The sequence below is a fragment of the Colossoma macropomum genome, unplaced genomic scaffold, assembly GCF_904425465.1.
Source record: "Colossoma macropomum unplaced genomic scaffold, Colossoma_macropomum, whole genome shotgun sequence".
NCBI lineage: Eukaryota > Metazoa > Chordata > Actinopteri > Characiformes > Serrasalmidae > Colossoma > Colossoma macropomum.
The window spans coordinates 47,259,773-47,284,931 of NW_023494789.1; the positions used below are offsets into that span (position 1 = coordinate 47,259,773).

The 25,159-nt window shown below is 39.8% G+C and overlaps 1 protein-coding gene across 3 annotated transcripts in view; it reads right to left on the reverse strand.

Moving 5' to 3' along the window:
- Positions 1 to 25,159, reverse strand: part of foxp1b (forkhead box P1b) — a 285,913-nt gene that overhangs the window by 236,607 nt on the left and 24,147 nt on the right. For all 3 annotated transcript variants that reach the window (XM_036571539.1, XM_036571533.1, XM_036571534.1), the window contains exon 3: positions 22,955 to 23,053. The gene's annotated coding sequence lies outside the window, so the exon portion shown is untranslated. The remainder of the gene's footprint in view (positions 1 to 22,954; positions 23,054 to 25,159) is intronic.

The window sequence follows — 25,159 nt, forward strand, 5'->3', positions numbered from 1 at the left end:
CTTTTATATTATTTGTACTGTATCAGATGTGTTCTTCAAGAATTCAACCACTAAGTCAGAATTTCTGTTGAGTACCTGTTCCAGGAGAGCATATTCAAATCAAGCTGACCAAAACTGACCGATCTGATTAATCTCAAAAAAAGCCCTACAATGTACAGATCCCAGTATTTGTCTATGTACGCTTTGTTTTTTGTTCAGTGCTGTGTAAAAGTCAGAGATCACCCTTCATTTATTCACTTTCCAGTCAAAAATGCAATTAAGTCAGTTTTTAACAACAGCAGCTTCTTTGTTTGATGTGTCCGTCTCCTTTTCTCAGTGAGGTTCTTCTTGAACAGCTACACATCCTTTCAGACCCACAGCGCTGAGTCGTCTTCTCACAGTGGAAGGATGGACAGAAACACCTGTGGATGTTTTCAGACCTGAAGCACCTTGATTTGCTCCTCTCTCTAAGATGAAAGCTTTAAGTGCTGTTTATCTGATGGGGGCAGTTTTGGGGTCTACCAGGTCTTCCAGGTGGTTGTTAGGAGCCTCATTTTCTCTGTAGCTTTTAATCATGTTTGAACTCCAGTTTTGGAAACTTTGAGTTTTTCCTTTGAGCTTTCTTGTATCTTATCTTATATCTGTTCTCCTCAGAAATGTCTCCACAAAAATGATAACTTGTATTTAGTAACTTGTTCTTACTTTCGACTGGAAACTAAATAAAAGAAGGGTGGCCTTTAGACAGTACTGTACGTACAATGGTATATCAGCCCTGCACTGTCGTCAAGGAACCTTGCTGTGGCCCACCAAGTTAACATACATGTTTCCTTACACCCCACTCAGGCCATGTACCATGACAACATGCATACAAACAAAAACATAGGCACTTTCCTCTCATTACTCACAATCACTACAGCACACAAAAATATTCGCAAGCAAATTCTTTCTCCAGCCATGCAAAACGTCAACATGTACAGGACTGCGGTTGCCAGTCTCACTTGGTAACGTTATCTTAAAAAATAACAACACAATGACATTTATCAATCACGGTTTAGTTTCAAACAGCACCAGCCAGAACAGACTGTTTTGTACTGCAGCTGTGGTGCAAACAATCATGCTTTGCTTTGTTTTCTTTTGTATTTTTTTTTGCTCCAGTAAACTTATTTATTCTGGTCAAGAGACAGGAAGTGGTGAAGAAGAGAAAAGGTTTTTATTTGTGTTTGCGTGTGCGCTGAAACAGCATGTGAGCACACACGCACACGATGCAAGCGTGGACCAGCAGTAACAGACACTACTTCACTAAACCACAGGAAAAGACTGCTCTGATGTTACCTCCGACACCTCGCACTTTGCGATAAGGAGAACAAAAAGGGAGAAAAGTCCCTTCTTGGGGGTTTCACTGCTGAGCGCTTCAGAACAGCCGCAGACAAGGGTCAACACAAACACGACGAAAATGTTTTCGCTGAGGGCTGCGTCTCGTCCTCAAGAGCTTGTCGGGTTCTGTGTTCAATGTCATGCTTCTTTATTTACTCGGTTTATTTATCATTGCGATCTTTCACAGACAGACTGGTATTAAAAGGAAGCTCCACCTCTGCTTCCTCACACCTGCTCGAATCGAAATGACCTGTTTACCCAGTGTTATATTCAAGTTTAAAAAAAGGTCACCAAGAGGGAAACCAAAGTTCCCCGGCGTTCGATTAAGATTGCTCATCTCCGCTGCCTTTAACCCTTTTCGTATTTCCATTAATATTACATAAGCGGGATTTTATTAACCTTTGTATTAGTTACTGAACAAGTCAGACGTAGTAAAAAGGAACTGAACATAGCCTGGGACTGACCTCTAGAAGTGACACTGAAAACAAAAGCATGGTGTAATTTCGTATGAATTATTTCTCACTCGTAGCTCATTGAAACAAGCGGTGACGCTGTGCGCAAAGTGCAGGTTCTGAACTCTCAATCCATTCCACGTATGTGTTTGTACACAGCAAAGGAGATTATTTATCGGATTTAAATTAGCATTTATTGTTGTATGGTCTTGTTTTTGCAGGAAACCACTGTTTACATTTTTGCCATGATTATTCATATTTCAATTACTATTATATAAACTTGACTTGACTGAACAAGTCAGTCGTAGTAAAACGTAACTGAACATAAGCCCAGGACTGACCTTAGAAATGACAGTGATAACAAAAGCAACAATTTCATATGCATTATTTCTCACTAGCTCATTGAAACAAGCGGTGATATTGTGAGGAAAGTTCAGATTCTGAACTTTCAATCCATTTCATTTAAGTGTTTATACAGGGAAAAGGAGATTATTTATCATATTTAAATTTAATTTATTGTTGTGCAGTCCTGTTTGTGCAGGAAACCACTGTTTACATTTTTTTGCCATAATTATCATCGTCATTGCTTGACATCAAAACAAGCAGAAAAACAGGCTTGAACCTGTGAATAGATGTAAAACAAACGCTGCTGTCGGAACAAAACCTTCTATCTCCATTTCTGTCATTTTTTCAGTTTTTGACAATCTGAAAACACCTGGTTCCCTTTACACTGTGTGTAAATTTCATGATGGCTGGACCAAAAGAAACGACCCAAAATGACTTGGTAAAAAGTCTGGTTCCATTGACTTACATTAAAAGTAAAGTATGTTTTTTCTTTCTCCTGTAAAGTTTCCATTTTGAGATACAAGGTTTTGCTTAGAAAAATAAAGCGAAATATAAATGTAAATATACATGTACAAAACAGCTACATACAGTGCACCGCAGCTGGGCTTCAGCCGGCACTGCTACGAATGGTTCAAACTAGGAAAATGCATTCACAGCACTAATTAATAATTTATCATGTTAACTTTGATAGCTGTATTAAATATATTTGAACAGGACAGAAAGTAAAAAACCTGTATGTGGGTCCATACATCAATTCTTTACTCTCACACAACAACAACATAACTACTTGAATGATTTACAGTGACAGAATAAGAGTGACAACTACATAATAAGCAGTTTAAGGGGTTGACATGCATTGGATTACAGCACAGAGCCACTGTTAAAGGATCTATACTGTTGTAGGGTTAACTGCCCTTTTTCCAGCAGTTTCAAAAAAGCAGCCCTACTAAATCTCAGAGACTTTTTAGATCACCAGTGTGTCTGCAGACAGTGGTATCACCGGCCTGCCCGCATATCGATCCAGGCAACCAGAATTAGCCTCTTTGCCGCCCCGAGGGAGGGCCGGAAAACCCTCTGAATTTGTCCGGGCCTGACGCTGCTCCATCCTGCTGCTCTGCAGAGAGGAGGAGGAGGAGGATGGAGGTAACCTGAGAGCTGGCGAGGTCCAAATGGAAGAGCGCGAAGGTGATGATTGTGAATAATATCTCTGCAAAAGATGATCACCCGTGACAGTGTAATATTACCGAACGATAAATAAACGGAGCTAAAAAGGGAAAAGCGAGAGACAGAGCGTCGGCGGGCGCGGGGGAGATGGGGAGAAGAGCTGCCGCCAGCTGAAAGTGAAAGCATAAATAAAAAGGGAGGCACGTCTTTTTACCTTCCTCAATTATCCGTCTTTTGACATGCAAGCTGAGCACATTGTAATTAACACGGAGAGAGATAATGGGGTCTCGAGCCACTGATCAATCTAGCACATATATTATCTGTCTCTTTTACCCCGGCCTCGTTCACATTATTTTTAAAAAGGGGGGTGTGGGGGGGGGGTGCGTTCGAATGCAGACGTTTGCCATTTTATAATACAGAGACTGATACGGATTATGACTTCATTGAGGGAGTTTTTTCTTTCCAAGTGTAAATATAGCTGAGCTACAATGTGTTTAGGATGCAGCGTTTTATTTTAAATTACATATAAAAGACCTGCTATGGAGGACATACTTTAAAATAAAGCTAATCACACAGCACAGCGGTCAGAGCATCATCACGCAAAAGCCTTGTATCTCCATTTTTGTCTGCTATTTTTCATAATTTTGCAGAACTGGGAAAAAGTCCAGTTGTGCTTTGCCTTGTGTTCCAATTTTGTGGTGAACAGATCATTAAAAATAGTCCAAAATTACTGGAATTACTTGGAAAAATCTTGTTACACTAACTTCCATTATAAGCTAAGAAAGTTTTTGTTTCTTCTATAAAGTTACAGCTTTTAACAGCAATAATACAGTCAAAGATACTACCGATCCAGGCTTACATCTGGCATCTTATTAAGAGTGTTATTAACATTAAACACACTATCTGACCAAAAAGAAATATGTTTTCATTTAAAAAGCAATGAATTTCATTACTGCTATATTAGTGCACAAAATTCATCTGAATGTATTTACTGATGTCAATAACCCAGCAACAATTAAATTTCATCATGTGAAAGCACAGCTCACATGAACTTGAACATGAAAATCACGTTATTTCCACAAAGTGAATACAGATTCCCATTTTCATCACCGACGTTCAGTGAGAGCAACAGTGGCTGCCTGTTCCAACCAATAAGAGCATATATCACATATATCATATATACAATCACTGCTCCATGCTTACAGCCTCTCACTTTCATTCATACAGCTTGTGGATTCCTGTTACAGTAGAGGCTCTCGAGGGAACTGGAGCTCTACTTTGCTGTTTGCTGCTTTTGTTAGTTTGCTGCTCGTTGATCTCGTTAATGTAATTTTGGACTATTTCTGTTGGTCTGTTCACCATGAAATAAAACGGTCATTTTAAAATAGTAGCCAAAGAATAAAACAAAAGTCTATAAAGTGCAGATTAGCATACCTAAACTGTGGAGCTGCATGTGGCTGAAAATACATCAGATGCCAAAAAAAACAACAAGGCTATGGTAATTTTTTTTCAAGTACAGATCACTGAGAGCTTCCTTTACAATAGTAAAAGCTGTGTGTGTGTGTATGTGGGTGTGTGTGTGTTTGTGTTTGTGTGTGTGTGTGTGTGTGTGTGTGTGTGTGTTTGTGTGTGTGCACACGCCCATGTGTGTGTATCCTCCCGGGGCCACATGCAGCTTGTTTGTTTGCATCTCCCTCCTTTGCTCATGTTTGTCAGATCAGATCTACCTTCACCACTTTCACTAAACTAGTTCCCTCCAGCCAAGTGCGCACTAGCACCCTCTCAGAAAGAGTGCTCTTCTTCCCTCTCTGACATCTCAGTGATCAACTCCACCAGTCTCCAGGTCACAAAGGCCTTCTACTGCAACAACATGGGAACTGTTTTCTACAGAAATTCTCACATTAGTCATGCATTAAGATGTGTGAAGGCAGACCATTCATATAAGAGTGCATTTTAATCACCTAAAGTGATTCAAATAATTCTCTGTAACACTTTATTTGGAGTGGTCCTTTGTAGATGATTAATAAACTCTTAACAGATTATTAGTAACACATCAACAGCAGACCAGTGCAGCATCTGAATACACTGAAGTAAATATCTTGATGTTCTGTTGATACGTTACTTACATTAAGTAAATGTGTTGTTAATATGTTACTTCCATTACGCAAAACCTAACCTTACCAACCCTACCCAAAACCTAACCCTCACCCTGGCCCTAATCCTGATCCTAACCTTAACCTCAACCCAAAACCTAACCCTAACACTCACCCTGGCCCTAATCTTAAACCAAAACCTAATCCTAACCTAATCCTGGACCTAATGCAAACCCTAACCCTAATCACAACTCAAAACCTAATCCTAACCCTCACCCTGGCCCTAATCCTAACCCAAACCTTAAGATCAACCCAAAACCTAATCATAAACCTAATCTTAATCTCAACCCAAAACCTAATCCTAACCCTCACCTTAACCTCAACTCAAAACCGAATCCTAACCTTAACCTTGGCCCTAATCCTAACGCTAACCCTAACCTCAACCCAAAACCTAATCCTAACCCTAACCCTGGCCCTAATCCTAACCCCAACCTTAACCTTACCCCAAAACCTAATCCTAATCCTAATCCTAACCCTCACCCTGGCCCTAATCCTAACCCAAACTTTAAGATCAACCCAAAACCTAATCCTAATCCTAACCTTAACCTCAACCCAAAACCTAACCCTAATATGTTTGTGACATGTTGCTGAGAGTCTGTTGAGTGTTTTATCTAAAAAGGACCACTCAAAATAAAGCCTCACCCAAAATACTAGTATTACTATTATACTTCCATATATACTGGTTAGAAAGTACCTTATAATATATAACTTCTTGTAATATAATATTTTAGTATTTTACATATCAAAACATTAAATACAAATGCATTTTGTTGGATTATCTTAATGCATCAGAACACCTACAGAACCCTAAACCTAAAAGTTCAAAGTACTTCAGCAAGACTTTCTCACTGCTGAATCCAACTATCAGTACAAGTTAGAACAATTACCCAAAGTACTGTTCAGCACTCTTTATTAGACTGAAGCTAAACGATTGCCACTATTTAGTCAAGTGATCCATGAATAAAAAGCAGAGACGCTGTCTCGCTGCGTTTTTCAGCCTCATTAGGGCCATTAACCTTATATACTCGGACGGCAGATTTTAAAGTCACAGGATGAGCGTCGACTCGGTCATCGGAGCTCAGATTAGTTCCTGTGGCGGAAATGAACGGTGCTGCACGCCACCGACTTGAACTTAAATGGCTGTGCCATTTATATAATGCACACAGCTAAAGTTTGGGCTAACTACAAAGTAACTTCCATCTGCTCACTCTGAGGTGTAGAAATCAATGGTCTTTTTCAGCTTCTGAGCAGAAAACAATGGGCCTACCCTTCAGAAGGCTATTTCCTTGTTTAAATCCAATTAATCAAATCAGAAATTTAGAAATAATAGAATCCCAAGTTCTAGATATTAAATTTCACTGATATAATTTTCTAAATAATAATTCACACAACCTTATATCCCCGTATATAGTTTTTCAGTTTTTGACACAATCTAACAATGCCTGGTTCCCTTTATATTGTGCACAAATTTCATGATGAATGGCCCAAAAGAAACAGCCCAAAATTACCTGTAAAAAAGTCTGGTTCCATTGACTTACATTAAAAGTAAAGTATGTTTTTTCCTTCTCCTGTAAAGTTATCATTCTGGAGATACGAGGTTTTGATCCAACAGCAGCGACATGGAAAGCAAAGCTTTGTTAATAATACTGGCCAATATTTCAGTATGTATATCATATTGAAATGTTGTTGTTGCGCAAATTAAAACTTCTTACTTTACTTTCATACTAAAAATGACAAACAATAGACATTTTAGCAACTGCTGCGGCTCACAGTGCTCAACGTAATAACGTTCATACAGACTGTAATTAATAAGTACTAAGAACATTAAGTCATATTACATGCTTCACTGAAGGGCTGCATTTGCGAGGCTTCATGACAAATGTATAAGTCTATATTCATGATACCTGACTTATTCCATTATAACTGCTTATTCTAACGTTTGTGGTCATAAAGGCTGCTATTCACAAACTTTCGCACTAGAATTACAGACTGACTGCTTTTCTCTGTGTAAATCTCAAGCCACAGGTCATCTATAGTGGCTTTCTGTGGTCTCAATATGGCTTTATTTTAATGTAGTAATGGCAAAATGCCGAGTGACGCGCTGGGAAACTGTCAAAAGCTGAAAAACTATATACGGAGATATAAGGTTGTGTGAATTATTATTTAGAAAATGATATCAGTGAAATGTAATATCTAGAACTTGGGATTCTATTATTTCTAAATTTCTGATTTGATTAATTGAATTTAAACAAGGAAATAGTCTTCTGAAGGGTAGGCCCATTGTTTTGTGCTCAGAAGCCAGTTGTTCTTGAACGTGAAGCGCTGGGTGTCGTCGAGTGTTATCATGATATACTCGCCAATGGTGTGCACAGCATTAAAAATGATTTTGAATTACTACGATGCTGGGCATCGCTGGGCATCCGGAGTGGTGGCCTTAAATTGTGAGGCTGTATTATATATTAAAAACCGAACATTAATGACAGATATTCAACATTAAAGTATCAGAAACGGAGGCAAAAAACCTGGACACTACGAAGTGAACACTGAACATGATTCCTAAGCTGAAGTAACATAAAAGTTAACTGTAGAACAATGCAGATGGAAGAAAGACCGACCTCACTGGTTGGAAAAGCAGCAAGAGTGATTATATTAGAAAACGAAGAGTGCAGCATTAGCAAAAAAAGCTGTTTAAAACAATCCACAAGCAACACGAATTCAGGATACACGCCCTGTCCCTCTGCCTTCTTCCCTCCACTCCCATTCCCAGTGACCTGTGCTAACCTAGCTGTTGTTCAGACAGGAAGTGCTGTTGAGTGAGGGTTAGTGGGTCCAGCCCAGACCCAGACGCGCTCCACAATACAGGCCAGCACCCTGAACTCCTCCCCTCAAACCTGCAGAAAGGGAGAGGGGTGGGGGAGGGGGGAGGGGGTGAGGGGGGCATCCTGTGTGAAACCGCATCCTTAACAAGCATCACTAGCATCTCACTGTAAATAAATACTCTCTCTCTCTCTCCCTCTCTCTCTCTCTCTCTCACTCACAAACTCTCTCTCTCTCTCTCTCCCCACTTCCGTCAACTGTCACTGCCAGGGCCCCCCAATCACCTTCAAGTCCAAACAGGAAAGAGCACAGAGAGAGAAGAGAGGGGAGAGATGGGAGATATGAGCATTAATTTGCTGCTCGCTGCAAGTTTCTCCACTGTTTCCTCCGCACACACGCTCGGCCAGCTGCCCGGGACTCCATCCCAGACCCCTGCCCTTTTCCTGACACCCGTCTTTACAACGTCGGCCCAGCGCCGGCCGGCCGCCCACTGCAAGAGGAAGTCACAGTTAGGGGCAACTGCAAGCTTTTATGAGCTTAAAAAAAGTGCTTCACTGAAAAATCTAATTTACACAACACCCCCCCTACTACTCCAACGTCAAGGTATCCCTGCTGTCTAAACGAAATCTCCACTCTTCTTTTTTTTAAAAAAGCTTTTGAAAATGCTAGCTGCTCTTTGCACTGTGCAGCTAAAATGCTACAAAATTACATGGAATAAAATCTGTTTCCATTAACTCTCATTCAAAATTAACACTAATTTCTTAGTATTTCCATCTCCTGTAAAGTGACCATTTTGGAGGAGATATGAAGTTTTTGTCGTGGCATTCTTAGTTAGTTTCTTCAGTTTTGTACTGGTGCCACAAGGCTAGCATGGCTAAAAGTAAGGAAAGTAAATACTTTTGCTCCAAATGTGATCAGAATCAGCCTATTTATTACGTTTTGGCTGATCTGCTTTGTAATTTTATAAGATAAATAACATCAGCTAGAGAAGTGCACCAACACTTATGACTTGGTGCACTTATACAACAATATCATACTCTAACTCTGCATTAATCATTGTGCTGCAAGTTTTTTGATTCATGCTATTCAAATTTTAGAAATTAAAATGCCAGTTTGGCTCATTAAAGAGTCCATTTCACCAAATTACCTCGCATTTTATTTTTTCCCCTGAGATTCAATTATAACATTAGTGTGACTTTACGTACCAAAAAAGGTCATAATTCATTTTTACATAACCTTTTTCCAAAACTTTCTTTATCCCTTGAAATTAAACAGGCTGCTTTTGTTACTGAGCCTTTAAGTGTGACTTATGTAAATGGGCTCTGTTCTTATATGGCTGCTTTGTATTGTGCCTCATTCAAAACAGCCCAGGCTGAAACACTCCCTATAACTTCAGCAATAATGACTGGGGGTAAACCATTGTAGCCTGACTAGGTGGATGTATGTAAATGTGCTGTGACATCACATAAATAGTGAATTAAAAAATGTGTCAACAGCGTTCACAAGTGAGTGAATGTAGTTTTCCATGAGGTTCACTTTAAAGAGCAAATAAAATGTTATTTATGTTGCTACATTGGCTAATAAAAAGTACAGTGTGAGCTTCAGGTTTTTAAAAAAGGCTAAAAACTAATTAGTTAAAATAAAAAATTAAGAAACAATTGAGAAACTGCAGGCTAGTTAACAAGGATGCTAACCCCAACACTAACCAGCCTCTGCTAGCATTCATTCATTATTAGCGATGCTCTCGCTTTCGGCTGACATATTCCTTTAAGGAGGGAAGGAGACAGAGGGACCCGAGTGTGCTCCGTAATGAGAGGTCAAATGAAAGTCTCCGACTGATTAGAAGATAACGAGCTTGTGAGCTCCAGACAGCACACTTCTGAACTCTGCCCGTCCTGGCCTAGCTGCCGTCTGAGAGCGCTCGTCCTTTTGATTCTCGAGCACTCAGTCAGTAGTATCATTAGACACATCTGCCGACTATTCCCCCATCAGCGTTCGGCTCTCCACACACATGTAAAGAGGCTGAGTGCCTTAGAAGTCATTTTCAGCTTTTGAAAAGTGACAAAAATGAGAATTTATAACTAAATCTGTTTTCTGAGCCACTAATCAGTGATTACGAGATGTGCAACAAATGGATAAATGCATCGATGAGCAACTGACCAAAGTAAAATGCCAGTTTCTTTATCCTAATGTCCATCTGATTTATCTGTTTTGTACGATTCATCAGCGTTGACAATCTCTGTACTTAGAAAAAACAATGACTGGAAACACACCTGTAACCAAAGTCAGTGGGCAGTTTCCAAATTCCATCAGTAGATATTTATGTGAAATGTGTTTTAATGACATCTTCAGTAAAAGCATTTGTAAATTAAGCTGTAAACATATCTAATGCTGTACTGACATCACAGCAAAGCAAGGCAATTTCAATTTCACCTCCCATTCATTTCTACAGAGAAAGGTGGCAGTTGTGCTTGGGGGAATACTGGAGCATCAGTGGCACAAAACACGTAGATAGTGCGATAAATCTTGAGCATTTCTCAGCTTCGCAAGCGGGTAGCAAATTTTACCAGGCAGCAGCCAATCAGAGTGTTAAAAAGACAGAGTGTTAAGAGACGTTAGCAGGAGATTTTTACTTTTTGTTCACATTTTTAAAAGGATTATTAGACTTTTTTGTCAGCCATGTTTCATCGGAGCACAGAACTAGTCTAAAACGCTGCTTGGACAGCTGAACTTGCTCGACATGCCCCCAAAGTGGACTAAAGTCAGAGAGGTGAGCGTTGTGGCTCGCTGTGACTACGTTTAAAGAATGAATTTGTGGAACTTTTGTTACTTGTGAATTAGTAACAGGTGTGGGTGGAGATTTAAAGGCTCTGCATGATCATGATGGAAATCAGAAAACATCACAGAAAGCAAAATACATCACATTTACATGAGCCACTGGTCAGTGAGTGCGTTTACATGCACTCAATAATCCAATCATCGGATAATGCTAATAGTCGGATTTCTGCAGTTATCCGATTATTCAAACGGTCATGTGAACAGCATACTTCGATCTATAAATCCGATTAAGAAATCTGATAAAGAGAGCTGGATTTTAGCTCAGTAATCAGATTTCTCAGTGCATGTGAACTCTTACTCTGATTTCTTTCGGATTTCTCAGTCGGCGCATGTGCGAAGACAGACGGCGGTACCAGCAGCGTTGGCACGAGATGGCAACAAAACACTTTTGGAGCGGTGCCAAAACCAAACACGAAATAAAGGAATTAAATATTATTCATCTTCTAGATGATGTATGTTCATATTTTCAGGTAAAGTGGTGCGATGTTTAAAGCCCCAGCATGAAGTTCGAGTTTTATGTTACGTTTACATCACGTTGTCTTCTGTGAGCTTATTGGCTGGTTGCAAAGCAGAAATCAGATTTTTGCCTGACTTATGCAGACCTAGACCTGGAGTTTCCCATTATCTGATTAATCAAGTGCATGTAAATGTTGCGTTTATCGGATTACTGACAAAATCTGATTTTCTGCAGTTATCGGATTATTAAGTGCATGTAAACACACTCAGTGATTACGAGATGTGCAACAAATGGATAAATGCATCGATGAGCAACTGACCAAAGGGAAATGCCTGTTTTGTTTTTCTAATTTGATTTTGCAATGAGGAAATCAGAAAACCCCACGAAAAGCAAAATACACCACATTTACATTGTTATTTATTGTGTTTCAAAGTTTTCAAAAGCCAGATAAAACTTCCTAGGAGCAGTTTTTAAAGTCAATGTAATTCACACTGCATTCTCCACTGAGACGTAACTCAGTATCAGGGAGGGTCTCTGAGCTAACTGAGCATTTTCTCTTCATGAGGGGGAGATGAAACACAATATTATCGGTTAATATAGTTTTAATTATATTATAATTAATATAATATAGTTTTAGCTGGAGTTTTAGAGGCAGAGCAAAAGAAATTACGCTGATAGAAGAACACAAGAATGTAGTCTTTTCATAATGATAAGATGTGATGAATCATGCCTAATATGACCAGATACATGGAATATCAGGACAAAAGAAAAGGTCCACTTTGATTTCTAGTTCACTTTAAGACATACATGGACCCAAAAAGTATTAAGACATCTGTGTGATACTTATTGTGTTGGGAAATCAAAAAAACAAACATTTTTTTTTCTAAACTCACCTTTTTCTTTCTGGCGAAGTATTTTTTCAAAAGCTGTCTGACGTGTTTTAGACTGTAATCATTTGAGTCACTTCTTTGCAAATCTCTGCATTCAAAGTTACTCAAAGTTACTCAATGCAGAATCTTTGTGTGGAGAAAGTCTGGAGAAGAACTTCAACCAGACTTTCTCCACACAAAGATTCTACTATCAGGCTGATGTGTTAAAACTATTTTCCTCTAAAAAAATTGATCATTTTGATCAAGACCACTGCACATGTTTGTCTCATGTGTATTGTTACAGCTTAATGGTTGTACTTACACAGTCATGTATTTCAGTTGCTTATTAGCATAATTCAGCAACTCCCTGCAGGGAATGTGTTTCACTTAGAAAATCAACAAAAATACGTAACTGTACTGGTGGTTTTCAAACTTTTGCTTATCATGGTAAACACTCTAAACTGACAGCTTTGTTTTCTGACTATTTGTGTGGAAAAACATCCTATCGTGTTGTGAATGTGCTACGATTTCATATAACTGATGCGAACCCAGTAGACGCTTCTTTCTCGCAGTTTTGAGCTGTTTCCGCTGACAGTGGTTTAACACCAGAACCACCCGGCACGGTCAGTAAAGCAGAACGTTTCTGCACTAGTTTCGCTTTTAGCCGGCTGTGATTTGTGTTTTGTGCATGTTTTTGGCAGCATGTTGCTCAGAAAAAGGAACAAAGGATCAGAAATGGATCCGGCTTGATACGGTTACCACTGTTTCACTGAAGGGCCCACATGGAAAACTGAATGGGATGGTAGTATGTAAACATTGTTTCAAAACATACCGTAAACACCTCAGTCCATACAGACCATTTACGAACAACAAGCTGCAAAAACAGCCTGTTTTAAATTGACTGTTTCTGTGATGTCATGAGAACAAACTCATTTACATACATCTACCTATTCGGTCTACAGCAGTTTAGCTCTCCATTCATGCTGAACTTCTAATGAGTGTTTTGACTCTCAGTGGTTTTTGAAGAAGCCGTAACACAGACCTCAGAACAGCGGTCATTTACGTATCGTCACTGTCCAAAGAAAAACTCTCCATTTTTGTCATTCTACATTCTTTGAACACAGCTGTCTTTTACATGCTGCAATGTATGGACACTAAAGAAATTCACCAAAATGATTTGAAATTTAAAAAGGTTTTGCCATCTCCTGTAAAGTTACTATCCTGAAGACTCTAAGGGACAAAGAGAGGTTGGAAAATGGTCATGTCAAAGTGAATTATCACTATTTTTGTTGCATAAAACCTCAAAAAAAGACTTCATGGGAAAAAGAAAATACAAGAAAAATGTAGGATATGGGCCCTTTAAAATATACCAGGACAACACCTCTAACAGCATAAAAGACATTTTCAGACATTTTATTACATTTAATATATATTTAAAGACAATTTATGTACAACAAGCTGAAAAAACAGCCTGTTTTGATTTTGTTTCTGTGATGTCATGAGAACAAACTCATTTACATATATCTACCTATTCGGTCTACAGCAGTTTAGCTCCACCCATTCAGGCTGAAGTTCTAAGGAGTGTTTCAGCTCCGAGTGTTTTTTTGAAGAAGCCATAATACAGGCCTCAGAACAGCGCTCATTTATGTATCATCACTGTCCAAAGAAAAACTCTCCATTTTTGTTCATTTTTAATTTTCTACATTCTCTGAACACAGCCTTTTAAAACTGCGAAAATGTCATGATGTATCATTCAGAATTTAAGAAGGCTTTGCCTTCTCCTGTAAAGTTACTATTTTAGAGATACATGTTTTTTGGACAGCGACGATATATAAGCCTGAAAGAAGAGTAGCAAAAAACAGCCTGTTTAATTCTAAGGGATATAAAGAGGTTGGAAAATGGCCATGTCAAAGCGAATATGACCCAATTTTGCCACATAAAACCTCAACAAATATAGACTTCTGGGAAAAATGGATGCTATGGGCCCTTTAAAACATACCTGGACATTTTCAGACATTTTACTTATATTTAAAGACCATCAGACTTTTAAGAGTCCACAGGAACCCTGTGTTCTCTAAGTAGAGAGGACTGCGTTGAAATGACTGTGTGGTAATACAGAGGCGGCAGATACAAACTACTCTGAGTGGCACGTATTACAGCTGAGGCACTGAGGGGCAGGCGATTCAGTCAGGCTAGTGATCTAATGGGCGGCTGAGGGGTGAAGTGGACCGTGTGTTAAACTGCAGCTAAGTGAGTGTTAAGTTTCCGGTCGCCCGGTCAAAAGGCCGCAGGCCCGGCGAGTAAAGAGCGTACCCAACTTCGAGAACAAACAGCCCGTGAGGTAGACGCAAAGAAAAGGGCAATATCTCACAGTACTTGGGTTTTCATGCCTGTGGGGTGCTTTGCAAGTATGTGTACACACTGTGTGTACACTTCTCCAGCCCAAGGCGAGCTGGACGCTGTTAATTGTACGCCTCCCTCCACTTCACAGCCACAAATAAGCAACTAAAGGCCATAACTCGCTTCAATCTGCTCCCAAATCGCTCCACTTTTCTGCCAAACTGAACGAGGATAGGCAATTATACAATTAGACCAATTTGCTTGGTCTATCTGTCAGACTGATCTAATTTGGAGCAAGACGAGGCCTGAGCATCGAGGCCCAACACATCTCCCTAGGCCTGAGATCTTTCTATTAGTTGAGAACAAAAAAAATATAAAAATAATAATAATAATAATTAGATGGAAGAGGGTGGGATGAGATGGAAATGTTGGTATGTGCGGACAGGTCTAAAGGCTACTCCAACGCCGGGAGCTAGAAGCTGCTGAGGCAGTGTGAGGTTTATTGTCCTCAGAGGGTGACGAGGAAATAGAGAAGTCTATTTTATTTTCGCTGCAAATTAACCTTCAGCCCAGCTACAGAACAAGCCGTGGTAACCTATCTATTTTGGGAGGTATTACTCATTGTCTCCCTGCACTCACACATACACACTTACACTCACAAGTTATGTAATGAAACGCCGGCAAGACATAGAGAACATAAGCACACACCCCTCTGAGTCGAGTGAAGGTGTTTATATATCTAAATCACAATTTGAAAGAACCCAGTTTTCAAATCAGTTATTTTAATTATAGCCACAAGTTTGAAATGAGGACGTTTAACCTAATAACATGGCACTTGTAAGATGAAGCAAATAAACATCTACATGATGTGTACATGATAGCACAACCCAAACTAACTGGCATTCTGACACAATACGTTCAGTGTTTGAGCCTCAAGACAGAATCAGAATTAATATGCTGGCCTTCTCATCCAAAAAAACAAGACTGGGCCACAATTTATAGAAAATAACCTCAATTTAAATCCAAATCAGGTCCCACTTTATATTAAGTGTCTCTAATAGCTGTGTAGTTACATGCGAACAACATATGTAACAATGTAACAACTAATGATAGTCACTGTTACAGATGCTGTGACATTATAACCAGTTTCCCCCAAAGCAATGTCTTTATTACCACTTCATTATTACACAGTACCTACATAACAACTACACAGAACTGTCCACTTATTTTAAAGTGTAACTTTAACACTGCACTACAGGAACGTTCCTGTGCAGTTGTTATATAGGTACAGTGAAATAACAGAATGGTATTAAATCAATGTAATGTGATTAAGTTACCTTGTTACAACACAGTTATACCACAGTAATTATGCAAAACATAAAATTAATGTTATGTAAAACATAATTCCTTTAACTGCTGGAAAAGACTTCTGTAGTGTATCAAAAAGACTTGTGTAATTACATGAGGCAAAACTGAAGTTGATACACATGTGTAATTACACAGGCTGTACTTCTGTAATCCAGCTGTAACACTGACTAAATCATCAGTAGTTACAGTGGTGTTGCATATGTTATTCATGTGTAACTACACAGTTATTAGAGACACTTAAGTGGGACCCAAAATCACAATACTGGTCTGAAAAATAAACCAAAAAACAACACAATTATTTCCCTAAATTGCTCAGCCATAAACAGCAGTAGTGATAGTAACCAGACATAAAAAAGCTAAATCACAAAGTTCCTGCCTGATGACTGAGACTTTTTTACACTAGTTTTGAGAGAAGGTCTTGACTTAAAATGGCTATTCAGGTGGTGCATATTGCAACCCTGGTTCCCATCACAGCCACTGTAAAGAAATCTGTATGTTTCTCTACAACGAATAATTGGTGGCATCCTGAGACCAGATGTAAATAAATAACACGGATAATACAGTGGGCTAAAGACAGTGGCAGAACTAAATGCAAAGCAGGCAAAGCAAACACACTTAGCCTCTATGTATTAAGTGGACTATTTAAATATCACTACACCTAGGCCCAATCCCATTTCTTATTATTACCCCTACCCTTCGTTTTCGAGTGTCTCCTTGCCCCTTTGAACTGAGTTACATAGCGTAGTGGTTGAAATCTTCCCTATGAAATGGGACCCTCAAATAAAATAGAGCATTACTTCATTAACAGCTACTAGCGCTGCTCTGTAGGCGACCCTACACATCACCCACCCCTAATTCTTCAGTGATATGAAGCTGAAGTCAGATATTCACCAGCTTCTCGTTCAAATTTTCCCGTTCCACCTTAAATGGAGCAGAGGTTATATTCTGGCGCTTCAGGCGTCAGACCTGCTGGACTATTTAAGGTGGAAGGGGAAATGTAGCTAGCTAGCTACCGAGAAATTAGCATACCATTAGCGATTTTTTATGCTTGTTATGAAGAAAAGGACCATAATACATTGAAACGACATTAAGATAATAAACAGTTATCATATTTTTTAAGAGAGAAAATTCTCACATTTGTGGTTTGCCCAGCCATCATGCCGGGTTTTTCGTTTTTTTTTTTGGTAACACTCTGAAAACAGTTTGGAGGGCAATGTAGCTCTAACACTTCGCCCTAACCCTCTATCTCAACAAAAATCGGGACATCCTACCCCTAGGCGTGAAAGCGCAAAACAGAGGGGTAAGGGCTAAGTGGTAAGGACGAGGGGTGAAATGGGACTGGGCCCTAAATGCACAGTTAAAACTCACTGGTATCTGTCTGAAAGAATCCAGACAGCACTTCTAATGAGTGAATTAGCATACTTTTAGGTTTCAGCATGTATAATCTCCACTGCAAAGCATTGCCAGTAGAACTGGACGCTCTGGAGCAGCCACACATGAACCATGCCCAATGCCAAGTGTCAGCTAGAGGAGTATAAGGTACCCAGGCACTAGGCTGTGATGGAGCTCCATCCAACACCTTTGGGATGACTCGTGATCAAGAACTAATCATCCAAAATCAGTAACTGAATGCTCTTCTTGCTGAATGCAGTCAAAACCTCACAACAACGTCTAGTGTAAAGCCTTTCCAGAAGAGTAGAGGCTGTTACTGCAGCAAAATGAGGACAGAAGAAATGTTGGATCAGCAGGTATCTAATTTTTTTTGTATTGGAGTCTGTAACATTTATGTCATTTGGAGAAAAGGACAAAATAATCAGTCCCTAAAGCTTAGTCTATCTTCACACTTCAGCTGGATCTTTTCTTTTATTCGCTTTATCTAGAGGATGTGTGAACGCCCCTCCTTTCCGTGCTCAGGGCTGATGTCCAGACCCTGTGCCCGAGACCAAGAGGGTGTGCTGAGGGGGCAGTAGGCCAGATCCCAGCCTGACCACCCAAACTGGAAATCCTCACTGTGTCCCACCCAACCTAAAACCTCCTGCACCCTTCCCATCTCCAACTAGCGCTGCCTTTTGAAGAAGGCCTATGCTATATTTTGTCTATATTAGAATATTGTTATATTGCTTTTCAGTATTAGCATTTTTAGTGATATACTTGACAATGAGCGTCACATCAATTGTTGAAAAACAATTTCTCTTTTCTGTTTTATTCCATTTTGTACTTTACTCATGGTATTTATGACCCGACACTTCACAGCAGTATAAGTCATTTGATCGGTGCCTCAGCTTGTTTTTAAAATGAAGAAAAATGAAATAAACAGCAGGTTTCCCTTCTGAAAATGTGTTTCCTGTCTGGTTAGCATTTACAATACTGTCAAAACAAGCTGTCAGCTTTCTAAAACGTATATGCGGCAACAGAGCAGTAGCACCCATTAACTTTATTAATGCTAACTTAACTCTCATCTGATATTGTGACAGTGTACTGAAAGTATTGTGATATTGACCTTTATCAATATCGTGCAGCTCTAGTTTGGAGAGACCTCCAGGAAGCTGCTTCTTGGCCTGCAGCGCGCTCCCCTGCTTTACTGTCTCTGTCTGCAAAGATCCCTCACCAAAGATGTGAAGGAGTGAGGAAGAGGAGCCTGGAGCATCACCGCCGGCCAAACGCATCATCAGCAGAGAGAGAGAGAGAGAGAGAGAGAGAGAGAGAGAGAGAGAGAGAGAGAACAAGCAAAGGAGTAAGCAAGAGTGAAGGAGGAAGAGAGGGCGAAAGAAAGAAAGAGAGAAAGAAAAAGAAAGAAAAAGAAAGAAGAGAAACAAAGAAAAAGAAAGAAGAGAAAGAAAGAAAGAAAGAAAGAAAGAAAGAAAGAAGAGAAAAGGATAGCACACAAGGGAAGGAGGTAGAGAGAGAGCAAGAGAGAGAGAGAGAGAGAGAGAGAGAGAGAGAGCGAGAGAGAGAGCGCAAGAGAGTAAGCCAGAGTAAAGAGTGAAAGAAAGAAGCAAAGAAAAAAGGAGAGCACACAAGGGGGAGAGAGAGAGAGAGAGAGAGAGAGAGAGAGAGGGAGAGAAAAAGAGAGAGAGAGAGAGAGAGAGAGGGAGAGAAAAAGAGAGAGAGAGAGAGAGAAGGAAAGAGAGAAAGACAGAGCAAGAAGCAAGCAAAAGTGAAGGAGTAAAAGAAGAAAGAAAGAGAGAGAGAGGAGGATGAGGAGTGCAAAAGAAAGAGAGAGAGAGGGGAGAGAGAAAAAACGGCAGAGAAAAGGAGGAAAAAAGAAAAAACAAAGAAAGAGAGGAGAAGAGCACACAAGGGGAGAGCGAGCGAGCGAGAGAGAGCGAGCAGAGAGTGAAGGAGTAAAAGAGAGATAAAAAAGAAAGAAAGTAAAGAAAGAAAGAAGACAGGAGGAGAAGGAGGAGTAGCGCATGCAAAAGAAAGAGACAGAGAAAGACAGAGGGGAGACAGAAGAAAGAACAAGAGTGGGCGAAACAGAGCAAGCAGAAGTGAGACAGTGAGAGACAGAAAGGGGAGAAAAAGGGGGATGGAGAGATAAAAAAAATAAAAAAGAAAGAAACAGACCACAGAGAGAGAGAGAGAGAAAGAGAGGGGGGGGGAGGGAGAGAGAGAGAGAGAGAGAGAGAGAGAGAGGGGGAGACTGAAGGGCTCGAAGCTTCTCCTCATTGGCACAGATCAATGATTCAAGCCACTGCCCACCACAAGACCGCAAATGAGGCGTTAAGTGTAGTGGCCACTGCTGCAGCATGGGAATATAACCCCCTCCTCCTCTTCCTTTCCCTCTCTCTGCCATCCCTCCCTCCCTCCCTCCATCCTCCACTTCGCATTTCTATCACCATGAGCCAGGGGTCGCCCGCGCCGCCTGCAAAATAACAACTGTCACCTTCAGCGCAATTCATTAAAGCGACGTTAACGTCGCCCCCCTTCTAACGTAATTTTTATAATTGAAATTTAATTCCCCAACTATATTATTGTTTTGAGGCAGGAAGGAAGAGGAGGGGGGTTGATTTTTTTTTTTGTTTTAATTGACATTTACCGTAATTAATTGCCAGGAGAGAGTGCTTTTTCGGAGAGGAGCTCTAAAAACAAAAGCTGACATGGAGATGCGAGGAGAGAGGCGTGCTGCGATTGCTCCGTCTCCGTGGCTCGCTTCCCTCCTGCTGACTGCGGGTGGAGGAGAGGATGGAGGGATGAGCGCGGAGGGAGGCGCCGATAGAGTCTTCTTCACAGTCGGGGATTTAATTGCACGTGGATTCCATTACCTCGGCACAAATGTCACGTTCGCTTCTCCATCGGGGAGGGTGCGCGAGTTTGGGGCGGGGGGGGGTGGAGGGTCAGTGGGCCTGGCAGCCTGGCTGGCACTGAACCAAAACGACAGCGCAGAAAAAGTATGCAGGGCGGCACAAAGAATAGTGAATGACTGATGCATAAAAATAGGCTATTGCTGACACGCAAGGCAGGTCAGCAGTGACTAAGGCGAGCTGGAGAATGCCTTTAGAGCAAAAAGACCACTGAACCACAGCCCACCAATGTGGTTTGCACGTCCAAAAAGTCCGGAAAGAGACGAAGAATAGGTAAACAGGAAGTTTGGACGGGTGTGTGGGTTTCAGTGAAGTTTAAAAATGGAAATGCTTCACAGAGGACGGCTAAGATTACCAGTAGTTCAGCAACATTTACTGTATGGAGCATAAAAAAACAAACAAAATATGTAATTTGAACAGAGTCACACAAACTTTTGCATATTTATGTCAATATGTTTTCCCCACTTTCCACTATTAAAGTTTCCCTGGTAGTTTACTTAAGGTAGATGGAAAATTGAGGGCCAGAATTCACTTCAGATGTTTTATGCAATTGACCACTGAGCCACAATTCATAGAAAATAATGGCATTTAAATCACAATTGCAATACTGGTCAGGACACACTATGTTCAAAAGTGTCTAGCCAGGCCTTTAAATTAATTTAGCTATTTTAAGAAGCACCTATTGCTGATACAAGCGTTCAACTGCACACACGAAGCTTAATCTCCACACAGAAGCATGAGCAGTTGAATTGAACTGCATACAGACCCTAAAACACTGGTGTTCACGATTAGAAATAAAAAAATATTTTTCAGTTTTTGACATAATCTGAAAATGCCTGTTGCCTTTTACATTGTCTGTGAATTTCATGATGAACGGACCAAAAGAAACAACCCAAAATTACTTTGAAAAAAGTCTGTTTCTATTGACTTACATTAAAAGTAAAGTATGTTTTTTCCTTCTCCTGTAAAGTTACTAATTTGGAGACATGAGGTTTTTCTGACAGCAGCGATATATTCTGTATTTTATTCCTCCCATCAGAGGATGTTTAATTCAGCAGTTGTCCAAGGCCTTAAAGGGCCTATATGCTACATTTTTCTTGTATGTCATTATTTTTTTCCTTTGAAGTCCACTTATGACATTTGTGTGGTTTTATGCACCAAAAATGGTCAGTGCACTGCAAACTCTTATCTGATCCCAGTACTGGCTGATGTGCAGCTTACGGTAAACCAACCTTCGCACACTATGAGATTTACATTTACTGCCGTGAGACCACAGCAAAGGCAAAAGACGCAAGTCTTGTGGTAACCTAACCGTGAGACTTGACAGCATAAAGTTTATTTAGGCTTCTTGCGACATGCACAATAAGCCATCAGGCTAATTTTCTCATCATGTCCAATAAATAGAGCAGCATTAAAAAAAAAAAAGGCATTTTGCTCACTCTGTAAAACCCTCCCTAAGCCCACTGCCAAGAGGTCAGCTTGAATTATGTCCCACATTTTTCAAAATTGTTAACAAGTTTTAAGTGGGGAACTTTAACCTAATAATGCAGAGCTTGCAAACTGGTAGCCTGGCACTCTACAGCGTTTGAGCTTCAAGACCAAAAAAGGGATGTGCTAGTTTACTTTGCAAAGGTGGCCTGTGGCCCCTTGCATAAAATATTTTAAGTATTTAAGTTATATATTTATACTGAAAGTATGATATATATTATTACTCAAAGTATAAATGTAAAGCTGTAAATTTCAATATAAAAACTTCATACCTGTGAAAAGCTGAAATGCTGAAACCTATTAGGTACAGTCATATGCAAAGAACCCACAGACAAAACGCAATATTTTGTTGACTTAAATAACCCCCACACCACTTAAATAACCCCCACACCACTGCCCCCACCATATTTGTTAAATTCAGCAAATTATCAGTAACTATGAACTACAATGTGGAGAAGTGTGTTCTCTGTAGGGGATGTTCACTTATTTTCACTTAGAAAATCAACAATATGTTGTCTGACCAGGGGCGCACAAACTTTTGCATACGGCTACAAAGGGAAATTCTCTTAAGACTTTCGGTGCAAGTGGCCACTGGAGTTAATATGTAGACAATAATAGCATTTAAATTGAAACTGCAATATCTTTCAGAAAAAGAATCTATAAAGAATATATAAAGCCCCCCAGCACTGTGGAGCAGTGGAACTATGTTTCTGAGTGATGGAGCTCCATCCAGTACCTTTGGGATGAACTGGAGTTCCAGAACTGATCCAACATCAGTACCTGACCTCACTAATGCTCAATCAAAACCTCACAGCAACGTTCAACATTTAGTGTAAAGCCTTCCAAGAAGAGTAGAGGCCGTTACTGCAGCAAAGGGGGACAAACTCATTATTAATACCCTTCATTTCAGAAGAAATGTTTATGAAGAGGAGCCTACAAGATTTTGGACATATACATGGAACTGAATGGTGAAAGCAAACAAACACAAGCTGAGGTGATAACATACCTTAGTCAGTAGCTTTGACACGACTGACATTCCATTCTTTCTATCAGAATTCAGCACAGGACAGAAGGGGGAGTGAACATCGACGATAGAGTACTCGATCTGGAATATCATATGACACACACACACACACACACACACACATACACACAGAGAGAGAGAAAAAGAGAAAGAGAGAGAGAGAGATGCAGATGATCAGCAAATTACAAACAGGAATTGATACCATTTTCTAAAGGCGGGGGGCGTCCCTTAAATTTACACAACCCACATAAACATGGCTGAGTCAAACAGAGAGGAAAAAACACACAAACGTGATGAAATCCAACCACAAATGTTGATCTGAATGGTGACAAACTAATTCCAGGAGTTCTCAGAACGACCTAAATGCATCTTAACACTCGTCGACATTTGATTTTTTTTTTTCTTTCACTACATACAGAAAGTACTTTTGACTTCAGTGATATTTACTCATCTAATAATCAGCCAGAATCTGCGCTGCGCTTGCAATAAACGCTGGTGACTCGCAGCCCGACTCATAACCGTAAACGCTGTGTCCACACACTGCCAGTCAGAATTCTCCAGAATGTTGTCAGACATCAGAAGAAAGTGACACGTAGCGTTAACAAATCTGCATTGCCCATCAGTTGGCGTGATTTGCATAGTAAAATGCCTCTTGCAGTGGTCAGCACTTACTCGAGCCTTCTCATTAAGAGAGAGAGAGGAGATAGAGGGAGCGCCCGAGAGGGAGGGAGAGAGAGAGCAGAGAGAGTCTGCATTTGCCATTCATTAAGCTGATGAGGGGTGTATTGATGACATTTTGATAGCCTAAGATCACAGCGGACCGCCGCTGTTGTCACACTGTTTGGCATCAACTCGCACAGCACTGTCGAGTTCACGCTCTGTTCCAGATCCCGCCTTTAACTTCCAACCAGGGATGGGACCATTAATCCCTCAAAGCCAGAGAAAAAGCAGCTATTTCTGTCGTTTCATCCACTCTTCTCCATCAGCAACATGAACAGGAACGTACAACAAAGTATAAAAGTTTGGATTCACCTGCTTTAAAATCACTCAAAACCAGTTTTGTTGCTTGTATAGGCATATAGAGTAACATCTGCCATATTAGTATTTTTTATTTTATATTTACAGTAAAGTCAGAAGTTTTATTCAATATTTAAAAAAAAAATTGAGAAAAAGATGTTATTAAATGATAAGAAATATATACCTGCATATATACCTACCTCTATTTGCATTCATTCCTGTCAAGAGATTTGATCTCCACTTTTGAAATATGATGAACTCTTGATATTAATCATTGTTCTACCACTTTCTTAGTCATTTTAGAATGTTCTAAAGCTCTGTTCATCATTCAAGATGCATCTAACATTTCATTTTTACCTACAGTGTCCAAGAGTCCAAGTAATGATATAAAACCTTTGAACATGTTATGATTTTACACATTTATCTGCAACCAAATTTCTTCTATATTATGAAAAAAAAAATAGCATCACCTTTGAATGGCGATTCTAACCATTCGAATGCTGGTGTACATTAATAAAACGATTATAAATGATGCTAATATTCTATAGGTTCCAACCTCTTTCTATGAAGCTGTTAATTTTACTCATCTTTTTTGTTTAATGGAGCTGTTTCCATAATACTCAATTGATAATTAACACTGAAAAGGCTTTACAGCATCAACAATAAGCTTATAATAAAATTAATACACACAATGTTTCATATTTGAAAGCAGTGACCAAATTCTCACTGATAAAATGGTAGTTTTGCAAGAAGAAATAACTCTAAATAGATCTCTGAAAGTGTGTGCACACTCGTTCAGAAACTATCACAGTGCAGCCAACAATAAAGGCAGCATGGAGCTTCTTTTATACAGTGATAGGAAACATGTTAGCTCACAGAAAGCTCCGATAACACATGCTGATCCATTTCACTATGACATGCATGCATTGCAACTACTCTGGCGGTCAGAATGCACGCAGTATCGTCTCTGAATGTATCACCAGCAAGATGTTTGGTTTGACAGAGTTAACAATTAATAATAAATTGTGAGATTAAAACAAAAAAATAATGTTTACATTTGAATAATTCACAATTAAAGAAACCAGTCAAGGAAACTAGTCAACACAGGCAACACAGGCAGTAGATAGGAAGGTAGATTTACACTCTACCTTTGCTCCAGAAAAGAGTAGA